At 40.1% G+C, this 18,625-nt stretch overlaps 1 long non-coding RNA gene across 2 annotated transcripts in view; it reads right to left on the bottom strand.

The window, feature by feature from the left end:
- Window positions 1-17,935, bottom strand: part of LOC131401204 (uncharacterized) — a 135,172-nt gene extending 117,237 nt beyond the window's left edge. For both annotated transcript variants that reach the window (XR_009217590.1, XR_009217588.1), the window contains exon 1: window positions 17,796-17,935. This is a non-coding gene — a long non-coding RNA (uncharacterized LOC131401204). The remainder of the gene's footprint in view (window positions 1-17,795) is intronic.
- Window positions 17,936-18,625: the final 690 nt, after the last annotated feature.

The raw sequence follows: 18,625 nt of genomic DNA on the forward strand, positions 1-18,625 counted from the left end.
CAAGAAACTCCGGGAACCACGGAGGGTTTTAAAACCCAGCCCTCACCCCTCCCCCAGTAGCAGCAGCAGCACCCGCAACTTGGGGCTCCAGGAACTGCAGCAGTGCTGGAGACCAGAGGCTCCAGGAACTATGGCGGTGCCTGCAACCATAAGCTGCAGGAATCGTAGCAGCACCCACAAATCAAGTACCTCACGCCTGAGGTAGTGGTGGTGGCACTTGCAACCCTAGCCCACCCCGTAGCAGGGGTGACAATTGTGAATCCAGTACCCCTGGCAGCAGCAGTGCCAGCACCCACAGAAAATCCAGAAACAGTAGCACCTAAGGCCACATAGACCTTGGTAACAGTGACAGTGGAGCCCACAACCGTAGTCCCCCAAGCTGTACAAGCACCCACAACTCTGGCCCAGCCAACTGCATCAGCAGGCACCTGCAGACCCAACACGGAGGTAGCAAAGATGCCCTTGACTTTGGCGACCACCTCATCCTCCCCCTCCCCCCAATGTGGTGGGGGAACCTGTGAATCAGGTGACCCCGGAAGCAGAAGTGCTCTATCCCAGGGACTCCAACGGCGACACCTGTGACTGCAGTGACACCATAAGCAGCAAGGCATCAGTAACCTCGGAGGCACAAGCAGCACCACAAAGGCACCAAAAATACCTCTGACAGAGGCAGTAGGGGGTGGAAAGCACAGGCTCTCAAATACAACCAGAAGCAGCTCAGAATCAAAGCAAACAAAGCCTTATCTAAATAACAAAGTTGTTTGCAAATATAAATGCTCAGGTAGGGGAACAATTCATAAAGCACCATGAAAAATTATGGTAACAAGGTATCAAGAAGATAATGATAATTTTCCAAAATCAAACTTGAAGTCACAGGTTACACTCTGATAGAGAATTCAAAATAGCTGTCATGAAGAAACTCAATGAGCTGCAAGACAACCCAGAAAGACCATTCAATGAGCTCAGGAATAAAATTAATGAAGAGAAGGAATACTTCAAAGAGGTCACAACTCTAAAAAAGAACAAAACAAATACAGTTCAAAACACAACTTTCCGGGGCCGGCCCTGTGGCTTAGCGGTTAAGTGCGCGCGCTCCGCTACTGGCAGCCTGGGTTCGGATCCCGGGTGCGCACTGCTTCTCTGGCCATGCTGCGGCCGGGTCCCACATACAGTAACTAGAGGGATGTGCAACTATGACATACAACTATCTACTGGGGCTCTGGGGAAAAAAAGAGGAGGATTGGCAATAGATGTTAGCTCAGAGCCGGTCTTCCTCAGCAAAAAGAGGATTGGCATGGATATTAGCTCAGGGCTGATCTTCCTCACAAAACAAAAAAAATAAAAAATAAAAAATAAAAAAGAACAAAACAAATTCTGGAGCTGAAGAATTCAATAAATGAGGGAATAAAGTAGAACATATTGGAAATAGAGCAGATCATATGGAAGAGAGAATTATCAGGCTTGAAGATAGAAATCCATAAATGATTCAGGTGGAACAGGAGAGAGAATTAACTTAAAAAAGAGAAATTCTTCTATGAGAAATATGTGACTAAATTAGGAAAAGCAACATAAGGATAATGTGTATGAAAGAAAAAGAGAGGGAGAAGACAGCAAAGAGATTATTTAAAGAAATAATAGCTGAGAACTTCCCAACCTTGGGGAAGGAACTGGATATACAAGTACATGAAGCTCATAGCATGTCTAATTATCTCAATACAAAAAGACCTTCTCAAAGACACATAATATCAAAACTGTCCAAAGTCAAAGAGAAAGAAAGAATATTAATGGCAATCAGAGAGAAAAAAAACAACCTACAAAGGAATCCCCATTAGACTATAAGCAGATTTCTCAGCAGAAACTCTACAGGCCAGGAAAGAGTGGAATGATATATTCAAAATATTTAAAGATCAAAATTATCAGCCAATAATAAATACTCTATCCAGCAAAGTTATATTTCAAATATGAAGGAGAAATAAAGTCTTTCCCAGACAAACAAAAACTAAGGAAGTTACGGGCCGGCCCGGTGGCACAAGCGTTTTAAGTGCACACACTCCGCTGCAGCGGCCCAGGGTTCGCTGGTTCGGATCCCGGGCGTGCACTGACGCACTGCTTGTCAAGCCATGCTGTGGTGGCATCCCATATCAAGTGGTGGAAGATGGGCGTGGATGTTAGCCCAGAGCCAGTCTTTCTCAGCAAAAAAAGAGGAGGATTGGCAGATGTTAGCTCAGGGCAGATCTTCCTCACAAAAAAAAAAGAAAAAAAAACTAAGGAAGTTCATCACCACACGATCTACCTTACAAGAAATCTTGAAAAGAGCTCTCCTGCTTGAAACAAAAAGGCAAATGTATATAAAGCCTTAAGCAAGGTGATAAATAGAATCAGAAAATTGCAACTTTATATGAGAATAGGTTACTAAACAATTATGACATAAAGGTCAAAGGGAAAGAAAGCATTAAAATTAACTAAAGCTGCTATAATTTGGTAAGGAAATCACAATACTAAAAGGGATCATTTGTGACAACAAAAACAAAAGGGAAACAGAAAAGGACAAAACCTGCATAGGCAAATGGAGATAAGAAGCTATCAGGAGAAAAAATTACTATCTCATCTATGCCATCTTTTATACAAACCTCATGGTAACCACAAAACAAAAATTCAGAGCAGAGTCATGAAACTTAAAAAAAGAGGAAACTGAGAAACACATCACAGACAAACCATCAAACTTAAATGGCAGACAGAAACACAAGGAAAAAGAAAATGGAAATATAGAGCAACCAGAAAAGATAAGATAAAATAGCAGTAGTAAGTCCTCATTTATCAATAATCATCCTACACGGACTTAGTTAACCAATGACAAGACAAAGAGTGGCTAGATGGAATGAAAAACAGGACCCAGCAAAGACCAAAGTCAGAAGAAGGAAGGAAATAAAAATCAGAGCAGAAATAAATGAAATAGACACTAAAAAGACAATAGAAAAGATCAACAAAACTAAGCTGGTTCTTTGAAATGATAAAAACTGACAAGCCCTTAGCTAGATTCAATAAGAAAAAAAACAGAGAAGGTTCAAATAAATAAAATCAGAAATTAATGAGAAGTTACAACGGATACAATAGAAATACAAAAGATTATAAGAGAATACTGTGAGAAGCCATATGCCAGCAAACGGGATAACCTAGAAAAATGGATAAATTCTTAGAATCATACAACCTCCCCAAACTGAATCAAGAAGAAATAGAGAATCTGAATAGAAGAATCACTAGTAAAGAGATTGAAACAGTAATCAAAAACCTCCCAAACCACAAAAGTCCAAAACAAGACAGCTTCTCTTTGCAATTCTAGCAAACATTCAAAGAAGAATGAACATTGATCCTTCTCAAACTTAGGAGGGGACACTTCCCAACTCATTTTACAAAGCCAACATTACCCTGATACCAACACTAGACAAGGACAACAAAAAAAAAAAGAAAAATTACAGGAGAGTATCGCTGATGAACATAGATGTAAAAACCCTCAACAAAATATTAGCAAATTTAATACAACTATACATTAAAAGGATGATACATCACGATCAAGTGGGATTTATTTTAGGGAGGAAAAGATGGTTCAACATCCACAAAATCAACATGAAACACCACATTAACAAAATGAAGAATAAAAATCACATCATCTCAGTAGGTGCAGAGAAAGCATTTGACAAGATTCCCTGTCCATTTATGATAACTCTCAATAAAATAGTTATAATAAAGGTCATATATGACAATCCCACACCTAACAGGATACTCAAGTGAAAAACTGAAAGCTCTCTCTCTAACAACAGGAAGAGGACAAGGATGCCCACTCTCACCACTCTTATTCAACATAGTATTGGAAGTGTTAGCCAAAGTAATTAGGCAAAAAGAAAAAAGGGATCCAAACTGGAAAGGAAGAAGTAAAACTGTTATTATTTGTGCATAACATTATTTTGTACATAGAAAACCCTATAGCATCCACCAAAAAAACTATTAGAAACAATTAATGAATACAGTAAAGTTACAGGGTACAAAATCAACATACAAAAACCAGTTGCATTTCTCTACACTAACAATGAACCAGCAAAAAAAAAGAAATCAAGAATACAATCCATTTACAACTGCAACAACAACAACAACAAAATACCTAGGAATAAATTTAATCAAAGAAGTGAAATACCTGTGCACTGAAAACTATAAGACATTATTGAAATAAAATGAAGAATACACTAAGAAATGGAAAGATATTCCAAGCACTTAACATAGTTAAAATGTCCATATTACCTAAAGCAATCTCCAGATTCAAGGCAAACCATCAGAATCCCGAGGAAATTTTTCACAGAAATAGAACAAAGTATCCTAAAATTTATATGGAACACAAAAGACCCAGAACAGCAAAGCATTCCTGAGAAAAAAAAAAAAGCTGGAGGTATCACACTCCCTGATTTCAAAATATACTATAAATTAAAGTAATCAAAACAGCATAGTACTGGCACAAAAACAGACATATAGATCAATGGAACAGAACTGAGAGCCCAGAAAAACTCACACATTTATGGACAGCTAATTTTTGACAAAGGAGCCAAGAACATACAATGGGGAAAGGAAAGTCTCTTCAATACATGGTGGTAGGAGAACTGGACAGCCACATGCAAAAGAATGAAAGTAGAGCATTATCTTAAACCATACACAAAAATTAACTCAAAATGTATTCAAGACTTGAATGTAAGACCTAAAATCATAAAACTCTTAGAAGAAAACTTAGGCAGTACACTCTTTGATATCAGTTTCAACAGTATCTTTTTGAATATGTCCCCTCAGGCAAGGGAAACAAAAGAACAAATGGGACTACATCAAGCCAAAAAGTTTCTGTATGACAAAGGAAATCATCAATAAAACTAAAAGATAACCAACTAATTGGGAGAAAATATTTGCAAGTCGTATATCCAATAAAGGGTTTAATATCCAAAATATATAAAGAATTCATACAACTCAACAAAATATCAAACAACCCAAATAAAAAATGGGCAGAGGATCTGAACATTTTTCCAAAGATATACAGATGACCAACAGTCACATGAAAAGATGTTCAACATCCCTAATTATTAGGAAAATGCAAATCAAAACCATAATGAAATATCACCTCATGCGCATCAGAATGGCTAACATTAAAAAGAAGAGAAATAAGTGTTGGAGAGGATGTGGAAAAAAGGGAACCCTGGTACACTACTGGTGGGAATGTAAATTGGTGGAGGCACTATGGAAAACAGTATGGAGATTCCTCAAAAAATTAAAAATAGAACTACTATATGATCCAGCTGTTCTATTTCTGGGTATTTATCCAAACAACACCAAAACACTAATTTGAAAAGATATATAGGGCCAGCCCTGGTGGCCTAGTGGTTAAGTTTGTTTGGCATGTTCCACTTCGGCAGCCCAGCGTGCTCCACTTCAGCAGCCCAGGTTCACTTCCGGGCGTGCTCCACTTTGGTGGACCCACACCACAGTCTGTCAGTGGCCATGATCTGGCCACAGCTCAAATACATAAAGAGGAAGATTGGCAAAGGATGTTCGCTCAGGGCAAATCTTCCTAAGCAAAAAAAAGAAAAGATATATGCACCTGTCTGTCCATTGAAGCATAATTCATGATAGTCAAGACTTGGAAACAACATAAGTGCCATTGATGGATGAATGGATAAAGTTGTGGTATACATCTACAATGGAATATTACTCACCCATAAAAAAGATGAAATCTTGCCATTTGCAACAACATGGATGGACCTTGGGGGTATTACGCTAAGCGAGATAACTCAGAGGAAGACAAATACCATATGATTTCACTCACATGTGGAAGATAAGCAAACAAACAAACACAAAGATACAGAGAACAGATTGGTGGTTACCAAAGGGGAAGGAGGATAGGGGTAGGGTGAAAGGGGTAAAGAGGCACATTTGCATGGTGATGGATGGCAACTAGACTACTGGTGGTAAACACGATGTAGTCTATACAGAAGTCAAAATATAATGATGTACACCTGAAATTTCTGTAATGTTATAAACCAAAGTTACCTCAATAAAAATAAATAAAATTTAAATAAAATAAAGAACAAAAAATTTTTAAATAAATAAAATGATGAGTTTTTTTAAAAGATCAACAAAAATGACAAACCCTTAGCTAGACTAAAAGAATCAGAAATGAATGAGAAGACATTACAACTTATGTCACAGAAATTTTTAAAAAGGTTATGAGACTACTATGAACAATTACACCAACAAGTTGGATAACCTAGAAAAAACAAATACATTCTTGGAGACAAACAATCTACCAAGAATGAATGATGAAGAAATAATAAATTTAAACAAACCTATACTTAGGTAAGGGGACTGAATCAGTAACCCAAATATCCCAACAAAAAATAGACGAGGACCACATGGTTTCATCGAGAATTTTACAAAACATTTAAAGAATTAATATGAATCCTTAACACTTCCAAACTCATTTTATGCTGCCAGCATTACCCTGATATCAAAGCCAAAGATTGGAAAAGACAATTAGAACAATTTCTCTGATAGATATTAATGCAAAAATTCTTAAAATATTAGCAAACCAACGCAACAACACATTAAAAGGGTTATAAACCAAGATCACGTGGGCTTGAATCCTGGAATGAAAGGATGTTTCTGTAATATACTTTTTTTGGGCAATCCTCGTAATATTGTTTTTTGTCTACTTTTTTTTTTTTTTATGAGGAGATCAGCCCTGAGCTAACATCTGCCAATCCTCTTTTTTTGCTGAGGAAGACTGGCCCTGGGCTAACATCCGTGCCCATCTTCCTCCACTTCACATGGGATGCCGCCACAGCATGGCTTGCCAAGCAGTGCGCCGGTGCACGCTCAGGACCCGAACCTGTGAACCCTGGGCCGCCGCAGAGGAGCGCGCGCGCTCAACCGCTTATGCCACCAGGCCAGCCCCTGAAAGGATATTTCAACAAATGAAAATCAATAAACCAAATACACTACATTAACAGAACAGACAAAAACCATATGATCATCTCAATTGATATAGAAGCAACATCTGACAAAATTTAATATCATTTCATGCTAACAACACTCAACAAACAAGGAACTGAAGGAAATTACCTCAACATAAGGAAGGCCATATTTTAAAAGCCCACACAGCCAACATTATACTCAACAGTAAAAAAGTGAAATACTTTCTTCTCAGATCAGGAACAAGGCTAGGATGCCTTCTCTTGCCACTTCTATTCAATTTAGTTCTGGAAGTCATAGTTAGGGCAATTAGGTAAGGGAAAAAAATAACCATCATCCAAATTGAAAGGAAGAATTAAAATTTTCTGGTTTGCATATGACATGGCATTATGTGCAGAAAACCCTAAAGACTCCACCAAAAACTGTTTAAACTAGTAAACAAATTCAGTAAAGCTACAGGATACAAAAATCAACATATAAAAATCAGTTGTGTTTCTATACTCTAATCATCAACTATCTGAAAAGGAAATTTGGAAAATAATCTCATTTAGAATAGCATCAATAATATTAAAATACTTTGACATAAACCTTACCAAGAATGGGGAAGGAGGCCGGCCCAGTGGCATCGCGGTTAAGTGCGCGTGCTCTGCTGCAGCGGCCCAGGGCTCACAGGTTCGGATCCCAGGCGTGGACCAACACACCACTTGTCAAGCCATGCTGTGGCAGCGTCCCATATAAATTAGAGGAAGATGGGCACGGATGTTAGCCCAGGGCCAGTCTTCCTCCGCAAAAAGAGGATTGGCAGTGAATGTTAGCTCAGGGCTAATCTTCCTCTCAAAAAAAAAAAAAAAAAGAATGGGGAAGTCTTTACACTGAAAACTACAAAAAATTGCTGAAAGAAATTAAAGACACAAGTAAATAGAAAGACAATCTATGTCTATGGATTGGAATACTTAACAGTCATGTGCTGCATAATGACATTTTGGTCAATGACGGACTGCATACAGGAAGGTGGTCCCATAAGATTATAATCGAGTTGAAAAATTCATATCACCTAGTGACTTCTTAGTGGGCATAACTTTGGAGTGCAACGTTACTCACGTGTTTGTGGTGATCCTGATGTAAACAAACCTATTGTGCTGCCAATTGTATAAAAGTATACCACATATAATTATGTACAGTACATAATTCTTGATAATGATAATAAATGACATTACTAGTACATGTATTTATTATAATATACTATTTATCATTATTTTAGAGTGTACTCTTTCTACTTATAAAAGTTTACTATAAAACAGTATGCTGTGTTACACCGGCAGCAGCCTCATACATCTTGTATTTATTGTGTCTCTTGATTGCATCATTTTCTCTTGTGCTTGATTTAATCTTGTATTGTTTTGTTCATTATGGCCCCTAAGGGTACAAAATCCATTGCTACCCTTGCCAGTAAGAGGCAACATTGAGTGATTGACCTGGAACCGAAATTTAAAGTGATTAAGGACTATGAAGTTAGAAAATAAGTGATGGTTATTGCTCGCCGGTCAGGCATGTCCCATTCCACCATAGCTACAATCTTAAAGAACAACAAAAGGAGGAAAGCTTTTAATAGGTCTGCTTCATTCAAAGTAACAAGACTAACAAAAATTCCAGAAGAGCCTATATGAGACATGGAGAAACTTCTAATGACCTGGAATGAACACCAGACACAGAAGCATATCCCTCTCAGCACCATGACAATCACAGCCAAAGTCAAAAGTTTGTGATGTTGGAAAAAAACACAGCACCCAACTACAATGTTGAATTTACTGCTAGCTCTGGATGGTTTAAATGATTCAAGAATTACTCATTACATAATGTGAATGCGAGTGGTGAGTCTGTGCCTGTGATGTGAAGGCAGCTGAAGAATCTTTGCAAACTCTACACAAGCTGATTGTGGAGAAAAATTATTTGCCAGAGCAAATATTCAATATGGATGAAATGCTCTTATTCTGGAAATGGATGTCTGAAAGGACTTTCATCCATAAGGAGGCCAAGTCAATGCCAGGTTTCAAGGATTTTAAGGATTTTAAGAACAGGATAACAGTTTTACTTGGGGGCAATGTTGCAGGCTACAAATTGAAATCATTTGTGGTCTAGCAGTGACAATCCCAGGGCCTTCAAGCGTATCGATAAGCACACACTGCCAGTGTACTACAGGAACAATAAGAAGTCATGGATGACCCAGCTCCTCTTCCAAGATGCCCTCCTGGATTCCTGTGCCAGCAAAATGAATAAGTACTGTTTGGAGAATAACATACCTTTCAAGATTTTGCTTATTTTTGATAATACTCCCAGACATCCTCCTTTTATTGGTGATCTTCATTCCAAAATCAAAGTGGTGTTTCTCCCTCCAAACACCACTTCTTTGATCCAACCAAAAAAATCACAGAGTTATAGCAGCTGTTCAGGCCTACTACCTGAAGAAGACCTTTGCCCAGGCTATTGCTGCAACTAAGGAAGACACTGAGAAGAAACTGATGCCATTCTGGAAGAATTACAACATTTATGACTGTATCAAGAACCTTGCTTACACTTAAGGTGATGTCACCAAAGAATGTATGAATGGCATCTGGAAGAAGACATTCAAGAGGTTCCTCCATGAATTAAAATGATTTGCCAAGGATGAGGAGGTGGCAAAAATCAACAAGGCGGTGGTTGAGCTGGCAAACTACTTTAACCTGAATGTGGATGAGGATGACATTGAGGAGCTCCTAGAAGTGGTTCCTGTGGAATTGAATAACGAGGAGTTGTTGGAACTAGAATAGGAATGCATAGCTGAAGAGGCAAGAGAAAAGGAAACTGCAGAAGAAAAAGAAGAACCTCAAGAAAATTCACAGTGAAGGGTTTAACAGAGGCTTTTGCAGACCTCAACAAGCTCCTTAAAAAGTTTGAAAACATGGTCCCCAATAACAAAAGGTTTTCATTAATACACAGCAATGTTCATGGTGCATTATCTGCTTGCAAGCAAATTATGATGAAAAAAAGAAACCAAGCAAACCACCATGGACATATTTCTGAAAAGAGTGACACCTCCTCAAGAAGAGGCTCAGGCAGGTCTTTAGCATATTCCAGAAGAAGGCATTGTTATCACAGGAGATGAGAGCTCCATGCATGTTATTGCCCCTGAATACCCTCCAGTGGGACAAGATGTGGAGGTGGAAGACAGTGATATTGATGATCCTGTCCCTCTGTAGGCCTAGGCTAATGTGTGTTTGTGTCTTAGTTTTTAACAAAGTTTAAAAAGTAAAAAAATAAAAATAGAAAAAATAGATAAAAGCTTATAGAATAAGGATATAAAGAAAGAAGAAAATAAGGATAAAAAGAAACACATGCTGTACAATGCATGTGTTTTAAACTAAGTGTTATTACAAAAGAGCCAAAAAGTTTATAAAGTAAAAAAGTTACAGTAAGCTAAGGTTAATTATTGAAGAAAGAAAAATATTTTTAATAATCTAGTGTAGCCTAAGTGTACAGTGTTTATAAAGTCTTGAGTAGTGTACAGAATGTCCTAGGTCTTCACATTCACTCACCACTCACTCACTGACTCACCCAGAGCAACTGCCAGTCCTGCAAGCTCCATTCAGGATAAGTGCCCTATACAGGTGTTCCATTTTTTTTATCTTTTATGCCATATTTTTACTGTACCTTTTCTATGTTTAAGTATGTTTATATATACAAATACTTACCATTGTGCTACAGTTCCCTACAGTATTCAGTATAGTAACATGCTGTAGAAGTTTGTAGCCTAGGAGCAATAGGCTATACCACATAACCTAGGTGCGTAGTAGGCTAAACCATCTAGGTTTGTATAAGTACACTCCATGATATTCGCACATCCACCAAATCGCCTAAGAATGCATTTCTCAGAATGTATCCCCATTGTTAAGCAACACTTGACTGTATTGTTGTAATGTCCATATTACCCAAAGGGATCTACAGAATCAATGCAATCTCTATCAAAATCTAAATGGCGTTTTTGGCAGAAACAGAAAGAATCATACTAAAATTCATATGGAATCTCAAAGTACCCTGAATAGCCAAAACAATCTTAAGAAAAACAAAGCTGGCGGCCTCACACTTTCTGATTTCAAAACATGTTATAAAACTACAGTAAGCAAAACAGTATGTTACTGGCATAAGGACAACCATATAGACCAATGGAACAGAATAAGGAACCCAGAAATAAGGAACCCTTGTGTAGGGGCCGGTCTGGTGGCGCAGTGGTTAAGTTTGCACGTTCCGCTTCCGCAGCCCGGGGTTCGCCAGTTCGGATCATGGACGTGGACCTACTCACGGCTCATCAAGCGGTGTTGAGGCGGCTTCCCATATAGAAGAGCCACAACTCTACAACTATGATACACAACTATATATTGGGGCTTTGGGGAGGAAAAAAAAGGAAGATTGGCAACAGATGTTAGCACAGGGCCAATCTTCCGGAAAAAAAAAAAAAAAAACCCTCGTGTATATGACCAAATGATCTTTGAGAAGGATGCCATGACAGCACAATGGAGAAAATGTATTTTTTTCAATGTGTTCAACAAATTGTGTTGGGAAAACTGGGTATCTTCATGCAAAAGAATGAAGTTAGACCCTCACTTCACATCATATACAAAATGAACTCAAAATGGATTGAACATCTAAACATTAGACCTGAAACTATAAAACTCCTAGAGGAAAACATAGGGTAAAAGTGTCATGATATTGGATTTGGCAATAATTTCTTGAATACGATTCTAATAGCACAGGCAACAAAATTAAAAATAGACAAATGGGACTATATCAAGCTTAAAAAATTTTACCTCACATCTACAGGCAGCTAATCCTCGCCAAAGGAGCTAAAAACATACGATGGAGAAAGGAAAGTCTCTTCAATAAATGGTGCTGGGAAAACTGGACAGCCACTTGCAAAAGAATAAAAGTAGACCATCTTCTTTCACCATACACAAAAATTAACTCAAAACGGATCAAAGACCTGATGGTGAGAACTGAAACTATAAAACTCCTGGAAGAAAATATAGGCAGTACACTATTTGTCATCGGTCATAAAAGGATCTTTTTGAATTCCATGTCTACTTGGACAAGGGAAACAAAAGAAAAAATAAACATGTGGGACTTCATCAGATTAAAGAGCTTCTACAAGGCAAATGAAACCAGGATCAAAATGAATAGGCAACCCACCAGCTGGGAAAAAACATTTGCAAACCATATATCTGACAAGGGATTAATCTCCATAATATATAAAGGACTCACACAACTGAACAAAAAAACAAACAACCCGATCAAAAAATGGGCAGAGGAAATGAACAGAGACTTGTCCAAAAGATATACAGATGGCCAATAGGCACATGAAAAGATGCTCAACATCACTAATCATCAGGGAAATGCAAATCAAAACCACACTAAGATATCATCTTACACCCATCAGAATGGCTATAATCACCAAGACAAAAAACAACAAATGCTGGAGAGGCTGTGGAGAAATGGGAACCCTAATTCACTGCTGGTGGGAATGCAAACTGGCGAAGCCTCTGGAAAACAGTACAGAGATTCCTCAAAAAATTAAAAATAGAAATAAATACCTCATGATCCAGTTATCCCACTACCGGGTATCTACCCAAGGAACCTGAAATCAGCAATCCAAAGAGGCTTATGCACCCCCATGCTCATTGCAGTATTATTCACTATAGCCAAGTAGAAGCAACCCAAATGTCCCTCGACAGATGAGTGGATAAAGATGATGTGGTCTAGGGCTGCCCCGGGGCTTAGCGGTTAAGTGCGCACGCTCCACTACTGGCAGCCCGGGTTCGGATCCCAGGCGCGCACCGACCCACCGCTTCTCCAGCCATGCTGAGGCCGCGTCCCACATACAGCAACTAGAAGGATGTGCAGCTACGACATACAACTGTCTACTGTGGCTTTGGGGAAAAAAAAGGAGGAGGATTGGCAATAGATGTTAGCTCAGAGCCGGTCTTCCTCAGCAAAAAGAGAAGGATTAGCGCAGATGTTAGCTCAGGGCTGATCTTCCTCCCCCCCCCCCGAGAAAAAAAAAAAAAAAGATGATGTGGTCTATATATACAATGGAATACCATTCAGCCATAAATAAAGGCAAAATCATCCCATTTGCAACAACATGGATGGACCTGGAGGCTATTATTTAAGCGAAATAAGCCAGAGAAAGACCAACACCACATGATCTCACTCATAAGTGGAAGGATAAAGCAACACAGGGACAGAGAGAACTGTTTGGTGGTTACCAGGGACAAAAGGGGTGGGGAGTGGGCACAAGGGGTGAAGGGATGCATTTATATGGTGACTGACAAACAATAAGCTAGAACAAAAATTTCACAATAAAGGAAAAAAAATTTGTATAGCAAAGGAAACAATCAATAGATTGAAAAGGCAACTTATGGAACGGAAGAAAATATCTGAAGACTATATGATCTTATAAGAAAATATCTGCAGACTATGATCTTATAAGTGTTTAATATCCAAAATATATGAAAACTCTTGACAACTCAAGAACAAAAAAATTTTTAGGGGCTGGTCTCTTAGTGGTTAAGTGCGCGCACTTCGCTACTGGTGGCCCGGGTTTGGATCCCGGGCGCACACTGACTGCACCGCTTCTCCGGCCCGCTTCTCCGGCCGTGCTGAGGCCGCATCCCACATACAACAACTAGAAGGACGTGCAGCTATGACATACAACTATCTACTGGGGCTTTGGGGGAAAAAAAATAAAAAATAAAATTAAAAAAAAAGAAATATACAACTGCTAATGTTGGAAGTTAATTACAGGGAAACTGGGTATAGGTTTTAAGAGAAGTCTGCGTACTATAGTTGCAATTTTCTTTTTTGTAAATTTAAAACTGCTCAAAAAACTTTAAAGAAATATTTTAAAAAGTGAATTGGAGGGGCCGTTCTGGTGGCTTAGGGGTTAAGTTCGCACGCTCCGCTTCAGCGGCCCGGGGTTTGCAGGTTCAGATCCCGGGTGCAGCCCCACGCACCACTTATCAAGCCATGCTGTGGCAGGCATCCCACATATTAAAAAAAGTAGAGGAAGATGGACCTGGACGTCAGCCCAGGACCAATCTTCCTCAGCAAAAAGAGGAGGATTGGCAACAGATGTTAGCTCAGGGCTAATCTTCCATGCCAAAAACAAACAAACAAAAAAATTGAACTGGAGTTAGGGCTTACAATTCTATACCCAATTCCAACGTGTGGAGGGTTTTTCCCACACCAAGCAATTCTTGGAGATCAGCTGGGTGTCCAACAATTCAACTCAATTCTGACACCATCTACCTGAAGAAAGCATCAGATCCCACAGGTTACGGGTTCAGTCCTACAAGACTGCCCCCTAAACCCCTGACACTCCAGAAGCCAATCACAAGTCCAAGTTGCCACCAGGGCTTCTGACTGACCAGTTATAGATCAGAGGTTCCCACATGACCCCCTCGAGTTTGATTAATTTGCTAGAGCAGCTCACAGAACTCAGAGAAACACTTTACTTACCGGATTACTGGTTTATTATAAAAGGATATAACTCAGAACAGCCAGATGGAAAAGATGCATAGGGCAAGGTATAAGGAAAGGGCCAGAGCTTTCAAGCCCTCTCCAAGCACACCACTCTCCCTAAACCTCCATGTGTTCACCAACCTGGAAGCTCTCAGAATCCCATCCTTTTGGGTTTTTATGGAGGTTTCATTACATTGTCACGACTGATTAAATCATTGGCTATTGGTAATTGAACTCAATCTCCAGCCCCTCTGCCCTCCCCAGAGGTCCTGGGTGGGGTTGAAAGTTCCAGCCTTCTAATCACATGGTTGATCCCCTCCCTAGCACCTAGCCCCCATCTTCAGATGCTTTCCAAGTCACTACATTAACATAATAAGAGACACCTTTATTGCACAGTTAATTCCCAGAGTTTTAGGGGATTATCAGAAAAGAGGACTAAGATCAAATATGCATTTCTTATTATGAAACACAGTATCACAGTCAGGGATCCCTCATAGCAAAGCAATCATAAAAGATACTGGCACATTACTAGACTCTCATTCAGTCATTAGTAACTATCCAGTCCATCATCATATCATATGCAAATGTCTCCCAGGGGAAGCCATTCAAGTTTGTAGCCTTCCATTCAATCATGTTCCAAAAGCAGGAATGGTGTCAGTAATATATGGCTTCACCATTTCAAGCATCCTGTATAAGTGACCTAAGAGACAACATCATCTCTTGCTCTGAACCTCTTTCATGGTGTTAATGTAATACTGGATTTTCCTCATTACATAAACCATTCATTCATTCCTCTACCTACATCTACTATTTTTCATTCTCTCCATTTATATCCACTTTTCCACTTTTGGAAGGGACGTTAGGTTGGGCCACTGTGTTGGTCTCAATTGCAGGCAGCAATAATAGTCAAGCAAGTGCCTCTCCCTCAATCCACTCTCATTCATATAGGGTAAGGTTACAAGGCGCAGAACTAGTGGGCTATCTTTACCACCAGGCAATATAGCTGCATTCTTGTTAGCCCCCCAAAATTTTGCCAGATGGGGTAAAGGCATATCCTGCCCCATCAGGCCCTCAGGAATTGTGACACAAAAGTTAAAAACAAAGTTACAGTTTCTTGCTTAGGAATCATCCCTGTTTCCAGCCCTTGCAGTTGCACCCTTGGTCCTGTGATCACTGCACCAAGTAGGGGAAAAAAAAAAGTTGAGGTGATGTGGGAAAGAAAGAATAAAAAGGTATAGTCATTATACCAGTATCCTCCCTTGGCAAGAATTACATAGTCATACCAGCATCCTTCCCTTCCCCCTCTTCCCCGGGATCCGAGCCGGCAAACCCCGGGCCGCCACAGCGGAGCAGCGCGCACTTAACCGCCTGCGCCACTGGGCCGGCCGCGACCCTGGCCCTTTAGTCAATCTTTTATCTTGACTAATTTGTGTGACCATTGCCCCAAGCGATCGCTGATCAGGTTTCTCATAGTAATCTCTACCTTCCAGTTTTTCGAATTTCTCCAAACTGGGTAAATAGAGCAAACTTCTTTGGGGCCCTTTAATGTTGGGGGACCAGCAGGGCGTCTCTTTGGCCCATCCAACCTTTGGTAGTGCTGTATTGAAACCTTTGTTTTAACTCCATCAAAGTCCATTTTATTCACCCCATTTCTTAATAACCAGCTAAAGATTTCCACCCTGCTGGGACGAGTCCAGTGACTCTTCCCTTTCTGTTTCCTCTTTGTTTTGCTCCTATAAAACTTACTTTATTCACCTTATTTCTTAATAACCGTATAAAAATTTCCACCTTGTTGGGAAGAGTCCCTTGACTCTTCTCTCAGCCTCTTGTTAACCTCATGTTTTTATTAGCACCTGTAAGACCCATGAGTGGAAACCCAGAAAGCAAATTCAAAAAGACTTCCCGAACTACTTTTCGGTTTTGCAGCAGTAAGATTATATGGGGTGCCATGTGAAAGGGGCCCCCTAACCACAACATTTACCATGACCTGGGTAACGGGCATATTCAGTGGATGAATATCCCGGTCATCAAAAAGCCAGTCCCACATGTCTTGCATACAAAGCATATCAGCTGGTTCATCTCGGGTGTTCCACTTGGAATTTATAGGGAGTTGGGCAGTCCCCCTTCTCAGGGTAAACAGAGCTTACAGTGGCTTTTATCCAGTCCACCAGGCTGGCTGTTCCCTTAGGAAGAACCTGCTTTGTGTCTGGATCACATGCAGCTCTCTGTGACTGTTCCATAGTGAGCTGTGGCTCCTGTAACAACCCAAACATGCTCTTCCACTCTGTAGCATTCAAAACCAAATGCACAGCTCCTAACTTAGTGACTCTCATAATCCATTTGAATAAGGTTCCTCAGAAAGCTGATGATACTGATCCACAAAATGAAACAATTCCTTCACGCTTTACCCTGATCAATAGTTTCTTGGTTTTGCTCTTCCCCCACACTGACTGACCTTCCCAGTACCCAGAGGTCTTAGAGGTTCTTTCTGTTGTCCCTGCACAATTTTTACCTAGGGGAGTAGCTTTGATGTTAGTGGCCTAAGCTCAGACTCACCAAAATCTGAGTTTGGTCTAGAATCAAGGTCCGACCCAGCACTCACTATTAATTTCATTTTAGTTATTACAGAACAATAACTAAGGGACTGTATATTTCACCTTTTTCTTATTAGTTTGCATTTCCTTACGCATCCAGTGAACTAACTCCCTTGGAGTTGGATCCATCTCTAAATTCCATTAGTAATTTCTACCTTTAGTAACTGATAGCAGCACAGCTGCTGCTCCTTACCAAGGGTGGCCACGTGGCCACCCAGGAATCAAAGGTTCCTCATCCTCGCCCTTTCATCCTTTTTCTTCCCAAATCACGTTTCTGTGAGCCAAGGCCGTTCTAGCAAATCCCACTTCTCTGACACCAATTACACAATTCTGCACCCAATTTCAATGCGTAGGGGTTTTTCCCCACAACAAGCAATTCTTGGACATCAGCCAGGTATCCTACAATTCAACTCAATCCTGACACTATCTACCTGGAGATCATCAGATCCCACGGGTTAAGGGCCCAGTCCTACAAAACTGCCCCCCTCACCGCACCCCGAGACCACCACCACTTCAGATACCAATCGCTCAAGTCCAGGTTGTTACCTGGGCTTCTGATCTACTATAGATTAGAGGTTCCAACGATCCCCTCCTAGAGTTCGATTAATTCGCTAGAGCAACTCACAGAACTCAGAAAAACATTTTACTTACTAGATTACCGGCTTATTATAAAAGGATATAACTCAGGAACAGCCAGGTGGAAGAGATGCATAGAGCAAGGTATGGGGAAAGGGCACGGAGCTTCTGTGCCCTCTCCAGGCGCGTAACTCTCCCCAAATCTCCAATCTGGGAGCTCTCCAAACCTTGTCCTTTTCGATTTTTATGAAGGCTTCATTACATACGTATAACTGACTAAATCATTGGCCATTGGTGAATGAACTCAATCACCAGTCTCTTTCCCCTCCCCAGAAGTCCTGGGTGGGGCTGAAAGTTCCAGCCCTTTAATCACAAGGTTGGTTCCCCTGGCACCCAGCCCCCATCCTTTACTGCTTTCCAAAAGTTGCTTCATTAGCATAACAAAAGACACCTTTATTGCTCTCATCGCAGTTAATTCCAAGTGTTTTAGGAGCTCTGTGACAGAAATGGGGATGTAGACCAAATATATATTTCTTATTATAAATCACAATATCACCGCATCATCCTAGATACTGTGGCATAAAACAGAATTCAGGAACTGTAAGTAGTTCGGTAATGGTGGATCTTAGGGTACATGTGCGGGAGTGATGGGAAGTGAAAAGGAGGAAGGACTCTCAGTGTGGAGTCCATACTAAGGAGTAAGTCCTTTTATCTACAGATCAGGAAAGCAAGAAAGCACCTATAATGTAGCGGCTAAGCATTTGGTCTTTAGAGCCAGACTGCTTGAGTTTAAATCTTCACTCTAACTTTAACTAGTTGTATGAACTTGGGCAAAATACTTAACCTCTTTTTGCTTAAGTTTCTGTCTGTTAAATGGGAATGATGGTAATGCCTCTGAAGGGTAG

Source organism: Diceros bicornis, chromosome X, assembly GCF_020826845.1.
Source record: "Diceros bicornis minor isolate mBicDic1 chromosome X, mDicBic1.mat.cur, whole genome shotgun sequence".
In the NCBI taxonomy this organism is placed as follows: Eukaryota; Metazoa; Chordata; class Mammalia; order Perissodactyla; family Rhinocerotidae; genus Diceros; species Diceros bicornis.